This window comes from Dermochelys coriacea, chromosome 15 (genome assembly GCF_009764565.3).
Source record: "Dermochelys coriacea isolate rDerCor1 chromosome 15, rDerCor1.pri.v4, whole genome shotgun sequence".
NCBI classification, from domain to species: domain Eukaryota; kingdom Metazoa; phylum Chordata; order Testudines; family Dermochelyidae; genus Dermochelys; species Dermochelys coriacea.
This window is the reverse complement of record NC_050082.1, coordinates 21464877-21490637: the sequence shown is the minus strand read 5'-3', so window position 1 is coordinate 21490637 and position 25761 is coordinate 21464877. Positions and strand designations below refer to the sequence as shown.

At 43.2% G+C, this 25761-nt stretch overlaps 1 protein-coding gene across 2 annotated transcripts in view; it reads right to left on the bottom strand.

Moving 5' to 3' along the window:
* The window catches only part of TMEM132D (transmembrane protein 132D), a 416624-nt gene that overhangs the window by 306695 nt on the left and 84168 nt on the right, over positions 1-25761 (bottom strand). The window contains exon 1 of one of the 2 annotated variants that reach the window (XM_038373446.2): positions 3271-3331. The exons of the other annotated variant lie outside the window; for it this stretch is intronic. The gene's annotated coding sequence lies outside the window, so the exon portion shown is untranslated. Of the gene's footprint in view, positions 1-3270; positions 3332-25761 lie in introns of those variants that run through there. 2 annotated transcript variants of the gene reach the window in all.

The window sequence follows — 25761 nt, the reverse complement described above, 5'->3', positions numbered from 1 at the left end:
ATACTCATTTTACAGACAGGGAGCAGAGACACTAAAGGACATGCCCGAGGTGTTGCAGGCAGTCTTTGGCAAAGCAGGGAATTAAAACTGGATCTTCGGAGGCCCAGTCTAGCACCCTAGCACTCAACCAGTCCTTCCTCCTCTACAGAGTTTGGGGTCATAGTACTCAATAAATGTCAGTCATTATAATGGTTAACAAGGCAGCCATTGGCCCTAGAGAATATAAAAAGAGTGAGTGCCCTAGAACTGTTCCCCTGCATAATACTATGAGGGGGAAAACAACCCACATTCACAGGAATTTGAAAAACTGGCAAAATCCCACAGAGTGCACTGTGGGGATAAAAGTCTTTTTAGTAATGGTGCGGTTACATTCTTGTGTACTTTGCTGCCAGGAGGGTTTATGACATCCCTTTGTGCTGTTTATGTTTGTGTTAAAGGCCTGCATAATTAAACACTAAAAGGTTGAGAAAAGATCAGCACACAGATACAAGCCGTATAAACAGCATTGTGGCTTAGAGCCACCAGAAAGACCCTGCAGATCACAGACCTACTTTGACCAGGAAAGAACCTGGAATGCTGAATTGCTTCTCCAAACATCTCCTCACTGGTGCCCTGAGGCATTGGAAGACCTGGCAGCCTACCATTTAAACTGTGCATTGAAAGAAATACCCAGATTTGCTAGGCTAGGGACCCTGATTTCAAAGTTCTACAGCCCTGGCCCCATAAAATGTAGCTGTACTACTGTAAGCTGCCATGGTTTGGACCATTAGTATAGAATACTACAGACATTTGTTTTTATACAGGGACACAGAAATGCTGCTGCCCCCAATTCTTGGTGTGTCATAGTTTAAAAAGCCAGAAGAGGCCACTTTGATAATCTATTCTGACCTTCTGCATACAACAGGTCGTAGGACTTCCCTGAATTGATTCCTGTTTGAACTAGAACATATCTTTTAGGGGTGGAGAAATTCATTCTTGCTTCAAAAATTGCCAGTGATGGAAAATACATCACAATCCGTGGTAAGTTGTTCCAATAATTAATTACCCTGACTGCTAAAAATGTACACCTTTTATTTCTAGTCTGATTTTGTCTAGTTTCAACTTCCGTGTCTAGAATCAACTTCCATGAACGACCTTGAACAATGACTCTGCAGTTAGCACAGATGCCTATCAGTGCTGTAGCTGTCATACTAGTTAAGAAGCGTTTATAGGTTTGACCAGTGGTGAGCACCAGAGTCCTTTGTATAAAGCATGTGGGTTGCTATGTATTGACTCTGCAAGCATTCAAAATTCTTATGTCAGGTATCGCCTGAAAATCATGACATTTAAAAAAATTAATGAATCTGGGGTCTTTTTATTTGACTTCAGGTTTTAATGGTTCACATTTTTAAGCTTTTCTCTCCAACCATGAGGACTTGAAACTTTTTTTTTTAACAGAGGAAGTTGAGATTCTCATGTAGTCATATGACTCTAGGAGATGCGGATTTAAGAAAACCACCACCAAATAGCAGAAGACTTATGATAAAAATCACAAAAGTTGGCAGCATTGCTCTCTGGGCTGGATTCTTTTCTCACTTACACCAGTGTAAATCTACAGTAACCTCCCTGAAATAAATAGGCCTGATTCTGATCTCTCTCACACTGATGCAACTCCACTGACTTTAATGGTGCCGCTTCCAGATTTACACTTGTGCAAGTGACATTACCATCTGGCCTAATGGAGTTATAAACATTGTCAAACAACTCTATATGAGAGAAGAATAATTCATGCTACATCCACAATGTAGAATCACCCACAAAACACATGTGATCTTTAACCCTAGAGTGAAATTCACACCTGTAAAGAGGACTATCACCATGCCTAAGAACCACTTATGTTCCACTTAATCTCTTTTTTAGGGATTAAGTGGTTCTTAAGTGGTTAGTAAACTTTGGTGTGGCTTTCTGCACAGAGGTGAATTTGACCTCTAGAGATACACTGTCAAATTGGGGGGATGTATCTAGCAGGGACATGCAGGAGTCAGTCCTGTATCCGGTTTCTATTCTATTTTTTCATTAATGACTTGAATAATGGAGTAGAGAGTATGCTTAACAAAACATGCAGATGACAGCAAGCTGGGAGGGGTTGCAAACACTTTGGAAGATAGGATTGGAATTCAAAATGATCTTGGAAAATTGGAGAACTGGTCTGAATTCAACAAAATGAAATTCAATAAAGATAAGTGCAAAGTATTGAAGTTAGGAAGGAAAAATCAAATGCACAACTTCAAAATATGGAATAACTGGCTAGGTGGCTATAAATCAACAATGTGATGAAATTGTGACAAGGCTAATATCATTCTGGGGTGTATTAATAGGAACACTGTACGTTAGACTCGGGAGATAATTGTACTGCTCTATTTGGTACTGGAGAGGCCTCAGCTGGAGTACTGTGTCCAGTTCTGGACACCACACTTTAGGAAAGCTGTGGACAAATCAGAGAGTCCAGAGGAGAGCAACAAAAATAATGAAAGTTTAGAAACCTGACCTATAAGGAAAGGTTAAAAAACTGGGCATGTTTAGTCTGAGAAAAGAAGACTGAAGGGTGGGGCTGGGGGGGACCTCATAACAGTCTTTAAATGCATTAAGGGCTGTTATAAAGAGGAATGTGATCAATTGTTCTCCACTCCACTAAAATTAGGACAAGAAGTAAGGGCTTAATCTGCAGGAAGGGGGATTTAGGTTAGAGATTAGGAAAAATTCCAACTACAAGGGCAGTTAAACTCTGGAATAAGCTTCCAAGGGAGGTTGTGGAATCTCCATCACTGGAGGTTTTTAAGAACAGGTTGGACAAACACCTGTCGGGGATACTCTAGGTTTACTTGGTCCTGCCTCAGTGCAGGGAACTGGATTTGATGACTTCTTGATGTCTCTTTCAGCCCTATATTTCTATGATTCGATGATTGGGCCTACTAATCATTTACATTAAACCCCCTTTATATCTCTCTGGCAATGGAAAAGGGCCTTACAGTGACTGTAAATAGTATTTACACTCATTTTAAAGCCCTTTTTACATTGCCAGGGCGGTATAAGGGCTCCTTAGTGTAAATGACGATCAGGACCTATAGTATTTACTTGCTGTTGCTTAACCCTATCTGATCCAAGAACTACATTAAGGCAACTGAACAAATGTATGCTGTGTGCCACTGGGCACTAAAAAAAACATTTTCAATGACACTGAGCTTCTCTTACTGCCGGATATCTATCTTAACTGTGCTGTCGAGCAATTACCTGAGGCAGGCTATCATATTAAGGAATAAGCTCTCCATCCTTTCTAGGAACTGTCAGTCCTGAAGAGCAAAGACACACACTGTTAAACAATAATACGAGTCACAAATACTGTCCTACTTTTCTTGTTTGAACATCTGACCTTCGTACTCAAGGACGTATACCTTAATTGGGCCATAAATTGCATATTCTTCTGAGGTAACCTCAGATCCTTATACTTATTCACAAGAGCGACAAGGGGTCACCATGGATGTCATTCAAAGAGAACCAATTTTCCAAAGCTTTATTCCACAAATGCTTTATTACTCTTCACTTGGTTTGCCATCTGACCTAAATATTTATTGTCTGGACAAGGACTGAGTTGACCTGAACTGATGTTAGTTACTCTGAGCTACCAAAATACCAATTATGTTCAGCAATTCACTGCAAAAGGCTAAAACAGGCTCATTATCCTGAAGCCCCCAGGGAAGGAGTTATTAGTACCTAAGAACACAGATTCACATCGAAATGTCCAACAGCTGCAACTAGGAAAATGCCTCTCAACATGAAAAATAAACAGGACACAAATGCAGTGGGTACGTTTTGCATTTTATTAAGAAAAAAAATCGAGAGGATGGTAGTATCATGGCAGTGAAATTATGGTTACTTCTGATAAGTATTTCCAGTCTCTATGCCACAGAATCTACCTCTACAGGGCTGCCCTCTGTGCAATAGCTGTTAGCAACGGGGCCAGTGGGTGTTACGCTGTGTGGATCCGCAGGCCACTGACCTGATGGTGGGCGACAGGAGGCTCCCAAGGGTCAGGGAGGCTACTGCAGTCTTGACTGTCTGATGTCACATCACATGTTATGAGAAAAATCATAAAGAGACAGTCTTGTGATTAAGGCACTGGACTGGGACTCAGGAGATCTGAGGGTTCAATTCCTGGTGCTGCCATAGATTCCTTGGGTAAGTTACTTAACCTCTCTGTGCCACATCCCCCTTCTGTAAAATGGGGATAATACTTCCTTTCTCCCCACCTTTGTCTGTCTTGTCTGTTTAGATTGCAGGCACTTCAGAAAAGGGTTGTATCTTATTATGTGTTTGTGAGCACCCAGCACAATGGGGCCTTGATTTCAGCTGAAGCCTCTAGGGCCTACTGTAATACAAAGAAACAGTAATTAATAAGAGAATCCTGCACATGCATATGAGGTAATTTAGTACTGGATTTTCTAGCAACAGTGCACTGTTCTAGACTACCACATTATGGGATGTTACACAATAAAAAAAGAGGAGACAAGTATAGTACATTATTATGCTTACACAGAGTAAACATAATGGGTAGTAACAGATACCACTTTATCCTCACTAATTCAGGAGTGAGTATACTTTATGAGAGAGAATATTTCCTGCATATATTGAAAGTAATTAACAAAATACTAGTTGGCCAATCCCTCAACATCCCTGTCCAGTAGGTAACGATCTCTATTTTACTGATGAGGAAACTGAGGCAGAGATTTTAAGTGATTTGCATATAGTCACAGAGAGAATCATGGTCAGAGCTGGCATTAGAATTCAACAGTCCCTTGTCCTGCACTAGGATTGCTCAGTCCCGAGTGCACATGTTCCTGGCTCAACGTGTGGAAGGAAACTATACCTCCCTGTGTATCTCTCTCACACACACTCTCTCCAGTAGCCTCAAGTGAATTTTGCACAGAATTTTTCACAGTTCTGTTCTGACAGGAAATTGTGCTGATGCCATCTAAATAAAAGTGATATTCATATGTACTGAATAGACAACTGCAATATTCAGATCCAGAGTCTGAACACTCTAGTCCAGGAGTGTTTGGCGACAGGGCCTTGATTCAGGCCTGTCTCCGATGTACACACCTACCTCAAACGGAATCATTAAAACAGGTTCCAGAGACCCCACCATGGCTTTTTCATAATTCCAGTGCTGGGAGCAGAGCTGGTGTCTGTCTTAATGAGCTTGGTTGCCAGTTTTACAGTGACTTCCCAGCAGGGAAGTGAAGGCTGTTGACATGGTTTGTGACAGAGAAAGTGCTAATCAGCAGAAATAATCAGCCTGGGAGAAGCTGGCAACTATCACTGTAGTTTTAAAGCAGGTTTTATTATTTATTAGAAGAAATTGTGTAGAGAAGATGTTGGTATTTTTCATATTAATGCAATGTTATAATTAACAAAAAGCATTTGCCTGATACATTATGGAGCCTGCCTCAATCCTGCTCTGAATGTCTCCAGATACTCCTGAGTTCAATTACTGAGCAGCACTTCCTTTGTCACAAAACAGGTCAGCAGCCTGGCTTCTTGTTTCATCATTAATCATTTCTGTTATGTTTAATGGTATTTTATGATTGGTGCCCAACAGCTGGGATCATGCATTTCCAGCCTGGCCTGTGCTCACCTAGGCAGAAGAAGCCCTGCTGCAAAGTGCCGGGCTCGCTCTCCACTCAGCCAGTGTTGTACGGGGGGCCAGCAGGGCTTGGGACTACACCTCTCACAGCACTGCCAATGTATGGGGAAAGGAGGAGGGGGGCCTGCAAAAGCTCCTCTCAGCACAGAGGGGAATGGGCGGGAGCACTCAGCCTTTGCAGAATCTTCACTAGGAAAAAAAGGTTTGTTCTGAACTCAAATGAGCTAAGATGAGATTAAATCGTAGTGAGGACAAGGGCAGTTTGTAGCTTTAGCAGGTGGACTTAAACTCAAGGATCCCCAACATTTGACCGGCTAATCATTCAAAAACTAGAAAAGCAAAGAGCCCTCCCTAGGGAGAGAGGAAACTGCTGGATGAGGAAAATAACTAGGAGACAAGGGTGGGCAAATGATCAGCTGGGAGGTGTGAACTAGGGGGAAAGGAGTGTCAAATGGAAGAGGAAACGGGCAGGGATCAGGGGGTTGTGGGAAAGGAGAGCAGGGATAATACTTACCATTCTAGAATCCCTCTCCCCCACGACCGCCCCCCCATCGAAGAATGAAATTAAAGCCCTATTTAAAAAAAAAATAGCAACCACCACCAAGTCAAACACTGACTGTCTTAAACGCAGAGATAAGTTTTGCCTGACAAGCTATGACACTTCACTGGGCACAAAACCATCACATGCGTCCTATAAACAGCAGCAGTGCTAAAGCACCAGGGGTCCTATGATCCTGCTGTAGGCAGCGCTCCCACTGATGTATGGGCTGGTATGGAGGGAGGTTGGGGGAGACATTTACTTGCTGGTAATGAGATGAAGAGATACCCAAGTCTTTTATATAGAGTAAATTGCAGTTTCCCTTCAAGTGGTAGCATGGACACTCCCCACCCCTGTTTTCACATCACCCTTGTCTCTCTCCACTCACTGAGAGAGCAAGCGAAGCTGTTACAGACCCTTTGCCAGGTGATCCCCCATATGATCTCAGAAAACTAACTGGCTTTCCAGCCAAACTTGTTCCTACGCCTGAAATCTAAGGGGAAGGTTTCACCGCTGTCCTGCCCTTATGAGAAATCTGTTCTGCAGCTCTACTCCTTGGACCCCCTGCCCATCAGACCGTTCCTCCAGCTACGGCCCCGTTTACACATCACATGCTCATTTTGCACTCCTCCTAACAGCCTGAGGAAGAACCATTAAACACAGCCAAGCACTGAGGATGCGACTTGGAGCGAGCATGTGAGTGAGCGCTCAGAGAGTTCAATTTTTATTCCTCTCTCATTCCGATTACAGCTCTCCTCCCCTCCTCTCCGCAGGCAGAATGTGGAACTTCATTAAGTTATTTTATATTAAAACGAGCAGAGTGTCTCACCTCATAATTTTTTTTAAATTGTTTAGTTTAATGTTTAATTAGCTGAGGGATTAAAAAAAAATCACTCTCCCCCTCCCTTCCATAGGAAAATGTTTTTTCAGAGGCTGTAAATTAGAGACTCTTTTGGCTAGAAGAGCTAGAAGAGGGGAAGGGGACAGACTGTATTAAAAACACCCCAGATGCAGCTGGGTCCGCTGGTTTCAAGATTGTTGGGTACCAGCAAACTGGTCCACTCGCTGCTTCTCCCTACCAGCGAGCGGGGGACGTGTACTGAATACAAATCAGCTTGGGCTGGAAGCTGACAGCAGCTTTGCAAACAGCCAAAGGCCAAAAATTCAAACAGTTCTACACTTTATCTGAGGAGAGTTATAATCAACACAAACAACAACTATTTCCAGCACCTACCCTGAGCTCTGTACCGCCATCTGGATTTGACCATGAGACGTTAATAAGGATTCTAAAGTATGGCAAATTAAAACAAATAGAACCTGAGCTGCAACCTTGATTGTTCACATACAAACTAGCCATGTTTCCGCAAAGGAACCTTTTGTAGAAACCAGGGTTGTGTGTGTTATATGGAAGGTCACAGAAAATTAAGGCCCAGGGTAAAGTGGGATTTTTAAAAGCTCACAGAGGAAGTCCTAAGCACCACGTATGGCAAAGGAGATCAGAAATGAGAGTCAACTTCCTATTTACATGAGAGTGCATGGGGCTGTATGCAACAGTGCTCTGAAAACAATCCTTATTCATTTCACTTGTTTCGTCCACCATGAACACAGCAGCGAACCTAGGCTGTTATGAACCAATCCATAGGAGTGAAGCCACCTGAATAATCTAGATAATCATCACCGAATTGAACTCAGTGCTTCTCCTTGTTTAGTGCTGAATCAAGTCAGAGTTGATGGGTGACTGAAGTGCAATTAAAAGGCATATCAGGACAAATGAAAATCTGGGAACTGCAACTCATCTTCAATATCATCACTATTAACTGATCATTTGCATGCAGCTGTACTGAACTCAACCAGGCTTCAGAGTAGCAGCCGTGTTAGTCTGTATTTGCAAAAAGAAAAGGAGTACTTGTGGCATCTTAGAGACTAACAAATTTATTTGAGCATAAGCTTTCGTGAGCTACAGCTCACTTCATCGGATGCATTCGATGAAGTGAGCTGTAGCTCACGAAAGCTTATGCTCAAATAAATTTGTTAGTCTCTAAGGTGCCACAAGTACTCCTTTTCTTTTTGTGAACTCAACCAGGCAGTGACTGAAGCAAACATTGTTTTTGATTTGAGCTGCATGAGTTCAAATTTCATGTCTGGAGGGAAAAAAAAACCCAAACCCAAATCTTAGTGCAAGTCTTGCTTAAAACAGTTTCACCTGGCTTTTTTGTATTGCAACCATGTAAAATCTATATATTTTGTATGTAAAGCCATAAAATCACCCCTGAATTTTTCAGAACTGGCCCAGTTTTGCTTCCATAGCTAAAAAACCTCAGCAAATCTTTCTGTGAACCTGGTCTGAGAAGCTCAGTTTGGCTGCAAAATATATATATTGTCTAAAGCACCTGTTATCTTAGTATTTACTTTGGGCATCTCAGCTGATTATATATGAGCTCTTTTGAATTCAGTAGCTCCAAAGTTAAATGATCTTTTCATTGCCATAGGAGAGAACTAACTTCAAGATTCCAATATGCAATACTGAAATCCATACCTCTCCAAATGATGCATATCAGGTCAATAAGACAGCTGAGTTCCTGAGGTGTTGAACTGACTAGCTTTGTCAAGCTGTAGGATCAATTTTGTTGGCCCCATAAGGAGCGAAGGAATTTTTTTTTTAAATAGAGGCACAAGCAAAAGACTCTGGCAGGCTACGTCTGTGAGAGTACATCTTGCTTCCGCTCGACCTTATATTCCTTTTTCTGGTGCTTGTAGCATCCTGGGGATAGGAAGGTCTCATCGTACGTTGTTGCAAACTCTGGGTCACGAATCTGAAAGGGATGTTGCCAGGCACTGGAGTCACTATCATGGGAGATCCTAAGGTGAGGAGGAAGCAAGATGTGCCTATTGAGTCTCAGAGCAGATTCTCAGCTGCTGTAAATTGTCATAGTTCCACTGAAGTCAGCAGCATTCTGACAATTTATACCAGCCGAGGATCTGCCCCTCAGTGTTTTGCTTTAAGGAGATGACTCCCCTCCCAGTAAACTGGAACACGACAATAGAGGCCAATTCCCAATGCTGTACTTAAAACTGGAACTATTGTTTTCGAAACCCTTATATCTTAGCCTGTACATGGTCACCCATGCTGTGGATGGATTGTTGAGGATTTCCCTCAATGGGCACCTATGAAGAGATGCCATATGAGGATAAAGAAAAGGAGTACTGTGGCACCTTAGAGACTAACAAATTTATTTGAGCATAAACTTTTGTGAGCTACAGCTCACTTCATCGGATGCTTATGCTCAAATAAATTTGTTAGTCTCTAAGGTGCCATAAGTCCTCCTTTTCTTTTTGCAGATTCAGACTAACACGGCTGCTATTCTGAAACCTGTCATACAAGGATAGTCTTCTCTCTTTTCTCCTCGCTAACTCTTCCCATGACTGACATTGTTTTAAAAAAAAATAGTGTCAAAGAGTCCTGTGGCACCTTATAGACGAACAGACGTATTGGAGCGTAAGCTTTCATGGGTGAATACCCACTTTGTCGGATGCATAAAAAAATAGTTATCACTGGTGGGAGAAGCAAAAGTCTTTGCAGGTCACTGAATATGTAAACCGGTAACTTGATAAATCTTCAGAAGAGGCAGCAGATTCAGTCTCCTTTTGTACAGCACACGCTTATGCATATAACATATCCCAGAAAGTCCCACCACACACATGAAACACCTGCCTCTCAGGAAGTTTAGACAGCTTCTCCTCTGGAGCTGCACTGGATGAGAACAGTAATACCCTGCAGTCAGGCCAGGAACTGAGAGCTTGATGCCTTTCACACCATGAAATGGTAGCTCTTGGACACCTGCAAAACAGCGGTTCGTAGCTTGGTTTTACTGCAAAATTGTTGATCATAGCTTCAGAAAAAGAGAAGAAATCTACCAGATCTCTGATTTAGTTCCTGGACTGTCAGAGTCCCTGGGGGGCATTCCTTTCCTTACAGTTGTTTTATATTAATAATAAACAACAACAATAACCTTTCAACTGGTTGCATAATGTCAGTGTTTACAAATCAGTTGTCATTACTTTGGGTTGTGTAGGAATCAACTTTTTAAATCCATCTGTGCAGCAGGAAGATCGGAGTACTGCCGGGCCCTCAGTGAGTTTGTGCTGATAATGTAACTGTGACAGATTGGGCAGTTTCCTGCAATATCCTTGAAAAACGTTATTGAATGACGTTTAAGTATCTTTGAAGTCCATTCTATTGAATGCAAACTTTATGTATTACCGTGGGATTTGATGCAACTTCTCTAGGGGGGAGACAAGGCCAATATAAACCTTGGGAAGTGTTATGAACATCAAAGGGCTATTTTAAACCATGTGCTAGATAAGAAGAAAGTTTTGGGACAAAGTTAAGTGGGTTTCCTAGGAAATACTGGCAGGGAGAAGGTTGATGAATGGAAATTCCCACCTCTAGACCCAACCTTTTGAAGCTATTCCCTAAGGAGAGAACCACTGTCTGCTGATCACCTCTTTCATGAGCACAAGATCAAAGGTCCAAGCAGCATGAAGGAAAGAATGAACTTTTAATTTTTGTTCTTGTTCTGAGCAAAAGTTGTTATGAACTTGTAACTACAGGAAAAACTCCTGTGTGGGGCCTGAAGGGTGGTCTGATCACCTGCCAGAGCCCTTGTTGTATTTGGGGTTGATCTCTGCTCAGCTTTTTACCATGCCTGTAGGTTCTTTTTAATGCTTTCACCTTAAGAATAAATGTGCTTGTTTAGAAAGGGTTGTGCGGTAACTGATAACTGTAGGTAATAACAACTGCTCATGGCCTCTTAAAAGGTTTGAAATCTTGCAAGTTTGCAAACTCAGGACAGTTCAGACAAAACATAATTTCTCTGTGCTTTGCCTCCAGCAAGATGCACACCTCAGGGCCAGGGGCAGCTGTACAGGAGGGGAAGGTTTCATGCCCAGAGGAAGGCAGGGGTTGTACTGCTGTCATGCTCTCACAGGTGTTCTGCTGAGATGCAAATCCATCCATCTCTCAGTCAGTCTGGCTTTGAACCTTCACAGGCCTGTCCTCACTTTGGTGGCTTCACCAGCTGGCTCCTGCACCCAGCAGGAACAGGAGCTGAGGGTGGCTTGTGCCAAACTGCCCTCACTCCAGATGGATTTACTGCCTCTTCATTGAGGTCTTAGAGGCAAGACCTTGTATCATTCTGTCAGTCCGAGTGCAGTTCTGAACTTCTGGAACCCTTAGGAGGAATTATCTACTAGGCCTCTGGGTGTCGTTGAATAGACAGTGGTATGTAATTGTATTTCACTGATCTGTGACAAACCTTTGGGCAGAGCCCTTTGTCATTCAAGCTCCCAATCTCTTCTGCCCAGAAGAACCAGATAAGTGCTTGACGTGTTCCCTACTCTGATTTAAATATTCATCATTGCAGACATTAGGCAGAAGCATGCAAGGCTGGAGCACTGAGGTTGACTTACTCAATTACCTGTTCTGTCTTTTCTGTAGCAACCTTTGCTTAAAACAATGAGTATTGTATTTTTAAGCTTTTCATTAAGTGTTATGCTCCACTGAGAACAACTTTATTACACAGTGACAGGCAGAGGGGAGGTTTTGATTTCAGACAGAAAGGAAAGCAGAGAAGCCTATGTGGAAGTTAGATGTTTTTAAAAGCATGCAGGCTGTACACTGGCTCCTTTTTACGGTGGCTCTCAAAGACCAGTGGCCAGATGCGAGCTGCCATACCCTCATCAAGAAGGAGCGGCGCGGGGGTGGAAAAGGAGCCTGTATTTACAGCATCGCTCAATGAGAGATGGGATACAAAACAGATTGAGTGCTCAGATAGCATCGGAGGTCAATAAATGAAATCCACAAGAAGAAACAAACTGTACTGTGTAATCAAAGGCCTTCAAACTCAGACAGGATCTTACTGCAGATAAAAACACTACACCCTGGCCTTTGAAGCAGTACTCACCCAATGGCATGGCTACTCTGTTCACTGACCTAGAGTCAAAGAAACTATTTTAATGACTCATCACCACAGCAGGCACATACACGTATACCCCAGAGGAGGTATCAGCATTGTAAATTGTATCTGGACTGGGAGTTATTTTCTGCCAGGAAATCTCACCTAAAACTACAAGATTACACTTCTGCTGGGTTATGACACATTACGGGTATGTCCTGGCACATCCCATCCCTAGACTGCTTGGAAGCCATTCAGCACCACTGGCTTTGTTCCTTTGTTAGTAAGGGCTGCTATGAACACAACTTTGTCTTCCAAACCACCATCGAAATGGCCAGAAGGGCGTGGAGGCAGTGCACGGTAGCATGGCTCGACCTAGCTAATGCCTTTGGGTCCATGTCCCACCACCACATCTTTGCCACGCTCCAGGAGTTTGGGATGCCAGAGAACTTCCTCCGTGTGATCCGAGAGGCGTACGAGGGATGCAGCACAACCATGCGCTCGGTCGAAGGGGAGACCGCCGAGATCCCGATCCGGAGTGGAGTTGTCCCCTCAGCCCCATCATCTTTAACCTCGCCATGGAGCCATTGCTGCGAGCGATCTCCAATGACACAGATGGCTTCAACCTCCACGGCGAGAGGGTGAGAGTCCTGGCTTACGCTGACCGCAGACAACCCAGAGAACCTCCAACGTATGCTAGATGCCACCCGTTGAGCTGCCGATTGGATGGGGCTCTGCTTCAATGCAAAGAAGTGCGTATCTCTCTACATCAACAGCAGCAAAAGGGACTCGGTGCAGGCAACAGGGTTCCAGATCCAGGGCGAGCCCATCATCCCCCTGGCAGAGGGGCAGGCGTACTGGCACCTCGGCATGCCGACGGGTTTTCGTGTCCGACAGACACCCGAGGACACCATTCAGGAGATCTTACAGGATGCCACCAAGATCGACGCCTCCCTGCTAGCAGCATGGCAGAAGATATTTCCCTGAACACCTTCCTGAACCCCCGCATCTCTTTCGTCCTAAGGGGATCCGCCATGGTGAAGGTACCCCTCAACAAGGCAGACAAGATCGTCCGGCAGCTGGTGAAGAAGTGACTGTTCCTTCCCCAGAGAGCCAACAACAAGCTGGTCTATATCGCCCACAGGTATGGCGGTGCCAGTGTCCCCCGCATGGGTGACCTGTGTGACATCGCGGTGATCACTCACGCCTTCCGCCTGCTGACGTGTCCCGACGCCACGGCAAGGAACATCGCAGCAAACGCTCTCCATGACATAACTAAGAAGCGGATCAGCGGAGCCCCCTCCAACCAAGACACTGCCAAATTCCTGAGCGGTTCTCTGGATGGCGAATTTGGACGGGACGGTGGCGACATCGCTTCGCTGTGGCCCCACGCTCGCAATGCCACACGTCGCCTGGGGAAGCGCATCGGCTGCTGCTGGGAATGGTGCAAGGAGCGCCAGGAGCTGGGAGTCCTGGTGCCGCAGATCAGGTCCGACGACAACACCATCATCACCCCGAGCGCCAGGGGCATGCTGGAGAGGACCCTGAAGGCAGCCATCCACTCGTTGTACATGGAAACCCTGAAGCGTAAACCAGACCAGGATAAAAATCTTCTAACTTACCAGCAAGTGGGACGCCAGCAACCACTTCCTCGCTGGGGGCAACTTCACCCATTTCGCCAACTGGCGGTTCATCCACCGCGCCCGGCTAAACTGCGTCCCGCTCAACGGAGCCGTCCGCCATGGGAACCGAGAAAAGCATTGCAGGAAGTGCAGCTACTCCAACGAGACCCTGCCCCACGTCCTGTGCAGCTGCAAGCCCCACTCCAGAGCCTGGCAGCTGCGCCACAATGCCATCCAGAACCGCCTGGTGAAAGCCATCACACCGTGCCTGGGGGAGGTTGACGTGAACTCCACCATCCCCGGGACGGACAGCCAGTTGCGACCTGACGTGGTAGTCACCGACAAGGACCAGAAAAAGATCATCCTCATAGACAAGCTTATGCTCTAATAAATTTGTTAGTCTCTAAGGTGCCACAAGTACTCCTTTTCTTTTTGCGAATACAGACTAACACGGCTGCTACTCTGAAACCTATTGACATCACAGTCTCCTTTGAGAACAGGACCCCAGCCTTCCGCGAATCCCGAGCTCATAAAATGGAAAAATATGCCCCCCGGCCGACACCCTGAGAGCGAAGGGCTACGATGCCTAGGCCAGGGCTAGGATGCCCTGATTGTCGGAGCCCTGGGCGCTTGGGACCCCTGCAACAAGCATGTGCTCCGGACCTGCGGAATCGGTCGACGGTACGCACGACTCATGCGGCACCTCATGGTCTCAGACACAATCCGATGGTCCAGGGACATCTACATCAAACACATCACCGGCCACCGACAGTACCAGGTGGTGTGAGCCGGTACAACATCGTGCATCAACCATGGAAAGGGACTGAGAGACTTTTTTTTTCCACTGCATCATGAGCTTTGGCAACTTAAAGATACACATTATTATCAGTCATACAGCAGCACCCAGAAGTCCCAGCTGAGATCAGGCCCAATTGTGTTAGGAGCTGTAAGTAAACATAGCAAGAGATAGTCCTTGCCTCCAGGAACCTACAGTTTAATATTGTTTGCAGTGTTGTTGTAGCTGAGTTGGAACCAGGATGACACACACACACAAGATGGGTGAGGCAATATTTATTATTGAACCAGCTTCTATTGGTGAAAGAAACAAGCTTTCAAGCTCCACTGAGCTCTTCTTTCACCAACAGAAGTTGGTCCAGAAGTTGGTCCTGTTAACAGGCTAAATAGACAAGACAGATGGAAGAAAGGGTTATTATTCCTGGTTTGCAGACTGAGACTGGAGAAGGGAAGTGATTTGCCCAAGGCCACACAGCTAATCTGCAAGAGAGCTAGGACCTGAACTCAGATCTCTGCAGTCCCAGCACTCCCTGTGCCAGAAGTTCTTTTTCTCTTAGCTTTCAACACATGCCTTCCAAGAAGCCTTTCCACAATAAGTCTCCTGCTGAAATTTTAAATGGGAGATTATTTGCCATTTTCTTTGGTCTGCTTAGGCCACTTTGCGCAGCATAAACCAGCAGAGAATTCATCTTTGATGTAACTCCACTGCCCATTGCCTCTCTAGCACAAGGCCTGATCCTACACAGTGCTGCGAAGAAAGGAGCAGTCCAATAGGGAAGTTTACCTCTATCTTGCGCATGACCCATTTCTTACAGCTACCCTCCTGGAATGCCAGAAAACGGTCCCCTTCCAGAGAGAACATTACATATGAAAAGGTGCAAAGATCACCTTACCCTTGGCACTGCCACATAACATGCAAGGCTGAGATGACAGTGGGCCTGCTATTATCACAGTTCACATCAGAGCAGGGGTCGGCAACCTTTCAGAAGTGGTGTGCCGAGTCTTCAATTTATTCACTCTAATTTAAGGTTTCGCATGCCTGTAATACATTCTCACGTTTTTAGAAGGTCTCTTTCTATAACTAAACTTTGCATAATGACAGGTTTCAGAGTAGAAGCCGTGTTAGTCTGTATTCGCCAAAAAAAAAGGAGTACTTGTGGCACCTTAGAGACTAATAAATTTGTTAGTCTCTAAGGTGCCACAAGCACTCCTTTTCTTTTTATAACTAAACTATTGTTGTATGTAAAGTAAATAAGGTTTTCAAAATGTTTAAGAAGCTTCATTTAAAATTAAATTAAAATGCAGAGCCCCCCAGACCGGTGGCCAGGACCCGGGCAGTGCGAGTGCCACTGAAAATCAGCTTGCGTGCCGCTTTTGGCACGTGTGCAGCAGGTTGCCTATCTCTGCATCAGAGCATTGATTTCCTGTAACCCTGCACCTTCCTTGCTGGGAAGAGAAGAGGCAGTGATTTAGGATTGCTTACGTGTATCTTTCATACCAATACAGAAATTAAAAGCCAACATGTGACCTTTTACGACAGATGGAGTCCTCCATTTCTCCTGTAACGGCACAGGAGAACCATTTCCACAATGCCAGTGCGCCGTGTGTCTCCATCAATAATCACTGTTAAGAAGGGAGCAGCATCCAATTAAATTAAGGAGTTAAGTGTGCATGAAGCACTGGTCAGAAAAGATCAGTAGGTGTCAAAAGGAGAGAAGGAATCAAACACTGGAACCCTAAAATCTACACATTTATTTTGCGCTGATTTAAAAAAAATAACAAAAGAGAAGAGAGAAAGAGAAAGCAATATGGCTTCAAAGCCAAAAGTAACCAATTAAACTTTAAAAAAAAGTCCTTCCCTCATTAGCATGTCAGCCTGCTAACCTTGCTTAGGTTTACAAGATTGCTTGTAACCGTTTCATCCTATGGAAATTATCATTCTTTTCCGATAGCAGGGCTGCTCCCAACCTGTCAGCCTCCTGCTTCCACCAAGTTCATTACAACTCGTTTTCCAATTCTGCACATCTTTCTGGAGCTTGTTACAGAGTGAGGAAACAATTACTTGCATATCAAGGCGATGAGAAAATGTGGAGGAGCTCCTTTGTAGTGAGCAGAATCCTCATTTCTCATAAGAGAGTTATGAAGAAGTTGGAATATTGTTAGAGGGTGTAACGTGTAATAAGACAGTGGGAAAATAAATGATGAATAAAGAAGGTAGGTTAAACTCAGCACAAATTTATGTCTGCAGCCTTATAGTCTTTACAGAGAGGACTACGCAGCTATAAACTGTTCTTTATATGAAAAATATCTCGTGCTGTTAATGCAGAAACAAAGGTTTATATAGGCAGGAAAAAAAATACCAGTTTCTAAGTGCTCAATGCTGCAAGGCACAGAGCATCCTGATTCCTGATCCAGTGAAGTACTTAGGCACGCGCTGAACTCAGTGAAACTGCCCATGTGCTTATAGTTAGGCACATGCTTAAGTGCTTTGCTGGAATGGCATCAGAGGGCTCAGAACTTGCAGGATCAAGCACTATAAGAAGAAATGCATATGCAACACTGGGATTCCCTCCGAGATCTTTCCACTCTGCTTATCCAGAACACCTCATCCAGATCTGGGAGAATACTTCATCCAGCGTTCTGGGATCCAAAACACTCAGTCCAACTCCAGCTCATCACTCAGGTTACTTTACTGTAACAGTTCTTTACCCTCACTGGCCAATCCCAGACACAGGGGTTTTAGGTACATGGTGATGCCACAGTTTCCAATTCATGTCCTACACCACATAGTTTATATACATCTTTCCTAGCTACTAAAATCTATACTTGTACAGACCAATCACTTTCCAGAGTGCATATGGACCAATAAGGCAAGCTTATAGTTCAGGGTGCTTCTGCCTACTTTGTTTATTATAAACATGCCCACAATAGTCTAGTTAGTTTCTGACTCCCTTATTTACTATAAACAGAATCACGATAGTTAATTGTTTCGGCAATTACTTGTTCAGGCACGTCTTGTCTTGTCTTAACTTGGACCTGCTCATGTCAGCTAAGCCAGCCCTACAACATTCTGTTCATCAAACCATTTCTTAACCCATTTGGCTTCTGCATTAGCAATCCTTGAGATTTTTGCACACACTGCCATTTTACAAAAAGAAAAGGAGTACTTGTGGCACCTTAGAGACTAACAAATTTATTAGAGCATAAGCTTTCGTGAGCTACAGCTCAAATGCATCCGATGAAGTGAGCTGTAGCTCACGAAAGCTTATGCTCTAATAAATTTGTTAGTCTCTAAGGTGCCACAAGTACTCCTTTTCTTTTTGCGAATACAGACTAACACGGCTGCTACTCTGAAACCTGCCATTTTACAGTGTTTACAAACATCCTCTTTGTGGAGCTGGAAAAGAAGTTTCCGTGAACTGAATGGGGAAGGGAGACCGCCTTCTAGTGAGAAACAGGGAGGATTGACAGGATAAAATTCACTCTAGCAAGGCCTGCAATAGGGCTGTACAGACAGGAGATGGTTCAGACAGATCATCTGCACTGTGGGGAGGGAAGCTTGCTGCATTCCCTGCACACCATTGAGAACTGGCTCCAGATAGATGCATAGTGTATACTAAATGAGGAGGAAGGAGATGGATCTGCAAAGAGCGACCTCCAGCTCAAATAAAATTAATGCATGTCTTAGTGGTGCAGCTCCTTCTTGGCCCACCTTAGAGAACTGCCACATACAGACTCAAGGACTCTAGCCTGAGATTTGCCTGCAGTATTGTGCAGGACACATGGTAAAGCTGGGTGATGGGCATAAGAGAGAATCTGAACTTGGTATACTCTAGTGTGTCTTGTCCCAAGGCATATATTGTTGAGTCTGGGCTTGGCTGACATGATAACAATCACAGTCATGACATAAATGATGTTATGACACTGGCCCAGAACCACTGAGTGTTCTAGATTCTCCTCGCTGATAACAGAGCATAGCGGGAGGCTTTATTTGAGTTTATTGAATTATCTAATTAAAAAATGAACTTCTAGGAAAAGAAGGTTTACAGCATATTTTGAAAAACATCAAAATGAACAATTTTTGAAAGATTGTTTCAATTCAACATTTTGTTTCAAAATATCATTTCTATTCAACATTCCAAATGATTATTTATTTTTTCGGTTTTAACGTTTTATTTTAAAAACTGAAAAAATCAGTTTTGGTTCAAAAATGACCAATTTCATTTTTTATTTTTCTGTTCAAATACTGAACCAAAAATCAACTATTTGTTCAGCTGCACATATAAGAACCTAGACTGATAGAGAATATCAATACTAGACACTCTACAAGGTGTCCAAAATATCCTTCAGACTGTCTGCAAAATAATAGGGACTTTTTTCTTCTGTTTGCGAGAAGGATGGAGTGGCGAATGTTACATGGAGGACAAACCTCAAGAGCAGCCCAGGCTTGAAGAAAACTTCATGACTTTAAGAGCTGAATTTTTCTCTATGAGCACGTTGGAGTCAGTACTACCTGAAGCAAAACTATGATTAATAACCAAGAGTGGTAGGGAGGTAGATGGAGGAAATTTCAGTAATCTGGTGTAAATAGTCAAAATTAATAACAAAGATGTTAGTACACCTTTAAAAAGAGAAGAGAGATGGAGGGGAACACTAGTGGTCCAGAATCTAAATTACTGTTAAACGCATTTATTCCTAACTTGGAATAACTATTCAATGTATATTTTATAAGTGTTTTATAGACATGTGGGTTAAATTTAAAATGAAAATGTAGTATTGGATAGCTCTATGTTTAGTTCTACTGTTTGTGGTTTATTTCTTAATACCTAAAGTGTCTAGAGGCCTTTCATCAACTTGTTGTCCTTGATCCAAATGGATTTTTCTCTCCTATCTATTTATCAATATGCATGCATTGATACTGCACATGAAATTACTACAGAAAGAGGTTTAAATCCTGAAAAAAAATCAATACAGCAGTGGCTGAGTATCGTGCTAAGTCAATTCAGAGCTGCACCAACAAAGGCCCGCTGCTCCAGCAATGGTTCCAAAACTCAGAAACATTTGAGGTGTTTTGTTTGTTTCATTTATTTTCTTTTCATTTTCCCAGAGGATCAAAGGCTCTAGGATTCTTATTTGGCACAGCCTCATGGGACAAGTAGTCATCTGACCTCTAGGTGAATCTGAAGTAACAGTTGGAAACAAATCAGGCATGTTAAACATTCAGAGCCAAATCCTGAAGTCTTCATTCAGGCAAAATTCCCATGGACTTCAATGTAAAGACTTCAGGATTTTCCCCTTTAGTTCCTACACAGAGATACAGAGACTGCTGATGCCTGGAGTTTTGCTGCTAGGATGAAAAGAAAAACAAACAACAACTCTAGGTATGCAGGGTAACATCACTGACCCAACAGAACCAGAAGGCCAGTTTCTGCCTCAGAGCTCTTAGAGTAAGAACCATTTGTAAAGGTCCAAATCCTGATCCCATTCAAGTCCCTGGCAAAACCATCACTTACTTCAAGGGACCAAAATCAGGCTGAACAAAGCCCAGTAAAGTCAATGCGAGTCTTTCCATAGGTTTTGGATCTGATTTATGGTCTAAGATTCATGCAGAATAAGATTCAGTGGGGAGGGTGGCACTTGTCAATGGGACGCAAAGTGCAGTACAGAAGCATTTTTGGCAACTGATTGATTGTTCTTGACCTACTTGCTGGATGATGGTTGCAGTTGAATTCTTGTTAATCTGCATCATACCTCCATCTTGCTACGGGGCTTCTGCATAACAATGCGTTTGTACAGTATTGATCTGATAGAGTTACAGCCACTAACAAGATAGAATAACTTCCCTGGTCATTTTTAAACATCCTCAATTTAATTAGCACCGGCATACAGTCATATTCTACAGACTTCTAGGGAAACCAATGAGATTAGCCACACTGCAGCTAAATCTCTGCCTACCTCCAGTTCATTCTCTTTTTTTCCCCCTTCCAAATAATGCAACCTAGAAACACAGAGAATGGGCTGCCATCCAACTGAGCTGGGTGAAGGGCAGGACACTGCATGTGGGTTGAATGTCTCTGAGAATCTTTTTCCAGTGGTCTGAATGAGGTAGAAGCACAGAGCAGTTGTGATTAGGGGACTGAACTGGGATTCAGGAAATCTGTGTTCATTTCCTAGGGCTGCACAGACTCCCTGTAAGACCTCCAAGGAGCTATTTAATCTTTGTCTGCCTCAGCTCCCTATCTTTAAAATGGGGATAAAGATACTTCCTTTGCCTTGTCCATTTAGACTTTGGGGCAGGTACTATCTCTTATTACATGTTAATGCACAACCTAGCAGAATGGGGCCCAGGTCTCCAATCATGCTACTGTATTTATAATAACGGCTAGGATTCTCAAAAAGGCCTAAGGAGTTAGACACATAACTACCTTTGAAAATCAGTGAGATTTGGGTATCTAACTCCCATAAGCACCTTTGGAAATTCCATCCAATAACCATATATTTCAGAATTCCAATTCTCCTACTGGAAGTCAGTGATGAACAAGTTGTCTGTATAGTGCTAAGCAAGAGGTATGTGTAATCACGGAGCCAGATCCTGGGAGGTGCTGAGGATCCACAACACCAACTAAAGCCAATGAAAGTTGCAGGTGCTCAGCACTCCTCTCGGCATTTTGCACAGGACACATGACCTGATTTGAAAATAGTAATCAAGCTTTTTCCACTTACACAGCACCTTTCACCTGGGATTCTCAATGTGCTTTACAAAGGTGATGTTAGCACTCTGTGAGGGAAGCATTATTGTGCCAATTTTACAGATAGGCAAATTGAGGCAGAGACAAAGCAGCTGCATGAACTCCCAAGATAAATGAAAGACGAGGAACAGAACCAAGGTGTCCTGGTTGTTCTAACTATTATATTACACTTCACTAAATTATACCACATTAACCATTAGATTGCCCATCCCTTAGTTGCTCTGATTGAGGGTGACCAGATGGCAAGGGTGAAAAATCAGGACAGAGGGTAGGGGGTAATCCATAGAATATCAGGGTTGGAAGGGACCTCAGGAGATCATCTAGTCCAACCCCCTGCTCAAAGCAGGGCCAATCCCCAATTTTTGCCCCAGATCCCTAAATGGCCCCCTCAAGGATTGAACTCACAACCCTGGGTTTAGCAGACCAATGCTCAAACCACTGAACTATCACCCAATGGAGATGGGTATGAAGGTGGGTAGGAGCTCTCTGAGCATTTTGCCTTTTTGCAGCTGAATCCTGAGCTTATAAAAATAATTTCCCTTCTTGATGTCAAATTTGTCATTTTACCCAAAGGTTTATCTTCTGCCCTGAAACATTCTTGATGCTTTTCATCTGCTTGTCAATTGAAAAGGGGCCCGAGGTTCTCTTGGAAAAGGAAGTCACCTCAAAACAGGCACACAAACTTCACAAGATCACACCTGGCAGCTGCTGCCAAAGCCCCTTTTATTTTGGCCGGTGAGTGAAGCGGAGACCTTGGCAATTCTTTACTATATCAGCTACACTCACTCTCTGGGGTGGAAGATAGGCTGGGAATATTCAGCTGTCTAGGTTAGCTCTCTCTAACACCTGAATGCAGTACCTCTGGTGACTATGTATATACACTGGTGGAAAACTGGACATGCACTGGGTTTTTCTAAAGAAAGCTTGCAGATGTTCTAGGGTGAGAGCAAATGGCTGCTGGTGGGTGCACAGCTAGACATTGTTCCCTCCACTCATCCTGCCAGCTCCATCTGCCCAAATGGCATTGTCCATGCCCCACTGTTTGAGTCACTAAAGTGCAGGACCTCACACATGGGTAATGGAGGAAAGGCACAAGGGGTGGAATCCCACTGAAGTCAATGGCAAAACTCCTATTGACTACAGTGCGGGGTCTGGATTTCATCCCAGGTATAAGGCTATGTCTGTAACCCCAACAAATTATTTTTTATTCTATTCCATATAGGTTCTTATACCATACTCATCACGTTAGGACCCAAGCACCTCCCAGTAGCGCATTAACCTGTGGAACAGACATCCGTCATGTGTGTTCTCATCGTGAAGTTGTACAGTGGAGTGTTTTAGTTTGACAGGGATTTTTTAAAAAATACACACTGCTCTGTGTTTGTCAGGGAACGCAAGGTCTAGGAAATGTTCCTTGCATTTGATGCGAAAGGTGATGAGTTTTGCAATGGTACTTAGTTTCCATCGGAGTTCATTTCACAGTCTTGGACCAGCCCCCATGAAAGCTCTCTCTCCTGCACAGACAAGTCTTACTCCGACGGTAGAAAAAATCTTATTGTGACAGAGGAGTGAAGTTGGCAACACAGTTTTCATGCTGGAATGCTAGGCCCAGTTTATTGAGCGCCTTGAAGTTTTGGACCAAGACCTCGAAATTGACTTAATAATTGCATAGCCTTTTAATGGAGGGATGGGTAAAGAGAAATGAGATTCTTTCAACAGTGGGGACTTTATTTAGGACCAGATTCTCAAAGTATAGGCACTTAAAGATGCAGATAGGAGCCTAGTGAGATTTACAAAAGTGTCTAAACCAGTTAGGCATCTAACTCCCAATGATTCCCATGCCTAAACTGCTTAGATGTTTTTATAAGTTCCAGTAGGGGCTTATCTGCCTCTCTAAGCCACTAAATACCCTAGAAATCTGAGCTTTGGTTACTCAGGGCTATGGCTGAATTTGACGACATTAGTTCACCTTGTGATCTGTCCCCTTGCTGTACAATTAAATCGCTTGTGTTTTTATATGTACACTAAAAGATAATTTTATCACAAATCTCATGATATTCAGTGTTTCTCTTAAAGCCCCAGCTCCTGGAGTCATGTTATTTTGTTAGAATCTCAGCTTTCTTTTTTTTTTTTAAATATATTTCTACATTCATGGTTGTGGAGGAGAGTTTGAAAAACATGACCCGAGTATAACCTACAGGCTCAGAAAGCTGAAGGAAATGAAAAAAGAACCCACAATTTATTTATTTTTTAAAATCTGATGATTTTAAGCCCTCTCATGATTTTTGATGCCCAACTAATTATTTTTGAACACTCAGAACTGACAATAAAGATTCTGTTTAGCAAGGTGAATTCCATTGACCAAGAATGGCCTCCTGTGTTTAACAGACACAGAAGAGACTCTTTCTTCCTGCAGAATGTGAAGAGTTTTAAGGAGACCAGGGACATAGACACATTTCACAGAGAGCTTAAAAAAACCAGAATCAAACCTCTCAGTGATTAGATCAGTCGGGGCTCATGGGTTCTGTTCTTAGTTCTGTCACCGGCCTATTGCATTACCTTGGAAGTTTGTTTCAGGCAAGAAATTAGTATCACTGAAAGAAGGGAAGATGGGTTATAAAGTGGAAGGAGTTTCATTTTAGTTCTTTTGACTTAATAATGAAGCATCGCTTTAAAGATCAAGAGGCTAGTGTAAAATGTCATAGCTCCATTAGGATCTGCCCAAAACTGTCTAGAATTGCCACCTCTGTCACTCTCCTCCTTGTGGCCCAGCTGAAACTGCTTCAGAAGCTTAGTTTATACAGATATAGATGCTACAGTGTTTGCTATTTTATATGCACTGAAAAATAGGCAGACAGATGAACTAGACCACATTTTTTTCTGCATCAGGAAAAGTCTCCGATGTTTTCTTTAGTGCCTCCTTGGGAGCTTTTTCAGACAGTTTTGAGTCAGTCTCTCACCTCCTTGCAGATTTTCAAAGGTCATATTAAAATCTGTTCCAGCTAAATACCTTGTTTTCTTGAAGTCTGAGATCACAAATTGGAATGTTACACCTTAGTGTCACTAATCAGAACTCTCAAGGGGATAACAGCATCATAAGACTCTGGCTATTTAATTGCAGGAAAGTTCTTCCCCGAGACTACGGAGGATGCTTGAAATTCAGCAGCGATAAAGCTGAGTGTCTTTCCGTAGGGTAGATGCAGATTATTCTTTCTTACCTTGCCATTATCTTGGATACTTAAAGCTCCCTGCTACTTAGCAGACACACAATCAGTTTTGCATTCCAGTGCTGTTGAGAAGCTTCAAAACAAAGATTTTAAAAGTACTGATGGAAAACATATAGTAAAAAACCCAAAACAATCAAATACAATAGAAATGCACTTTCTGAAAAGCATATATTCCCCTCATAGGAGAGCACAGGTCTAACCCACAGTCACAGCTAGCTCTTGCAGTCTTGCTCCCTGAACACCTGGGACACAATTATAGCCATCAGTGCCAGCCCCATCCGAAGTGACTAGAATGATTTATATTTCCTCAGAGGGCATGGTTCCTTTCACCTCAGTTTTTCTATCCCTCTCTTCCTTCCCGCCCTCTCCCATGCCCCTAATTTAGCTGCTCAAGTTGATACGTAGTTAGGAATATGTATTTTTCATAATAAAATAATTCCACATCCAGAATAATTAAAATCTATGGCTTTAGCACTTTCCTTCCTTGACATAAAGCAGACTCATCTCTAACCCTTGCTCACACAGATATATCCCTGAGGGTTTATGCCCTCTGGTTTCTTTCAGTCTTTTTAAAGGTCATGCTCTGACATTTTGCACAGTGTTGGAAGTCATTGTCTTCCTTTCTATGTGTGTCTCTCTCCATCTAAGCACTATTTCTTGTTAGTCACAGGGCCCAAGGCAACAAATCACTTCTTAATAACAAGACTGGATCTGGTAACTGCAATTGGAGGCTGATTAAAAATAAGTCCAGGCAACTCAGCTGAAGTCAAGTCAAATACACAAGGATTACAGAGAAATAATCAGTCGTCTGTAATGACAGAAGACTCTTTTCATACTCAAATTGCAATTTCTTAGATGAGATTCAATCTATCCCCATTTATAAACAAATATGTGGCCAATTACCATAATCAATTGCCTTTATAGGAAAAGAATGTCAGCTATTATAAAAGCCCCATTTAAACTTTCAAAACACCACCATCCCCCGTCCCTCCCTCTTCTCTCTTCCCCCTCAAACCTCCTCCCTTCCCCCTCAAATCTCCCCTCCCCCCCACCACATTCTGGTTATTTGAAACAGGGAAAGCAGCTTTTATTTACTGCATCATCCCTTCAGAACTATTGAAACTGATAAATGATGTGTCAGACATCATTAAAGTACCTGTCTTGTCCCTAATTCTAACTCAGATTGGGGCTTGTCA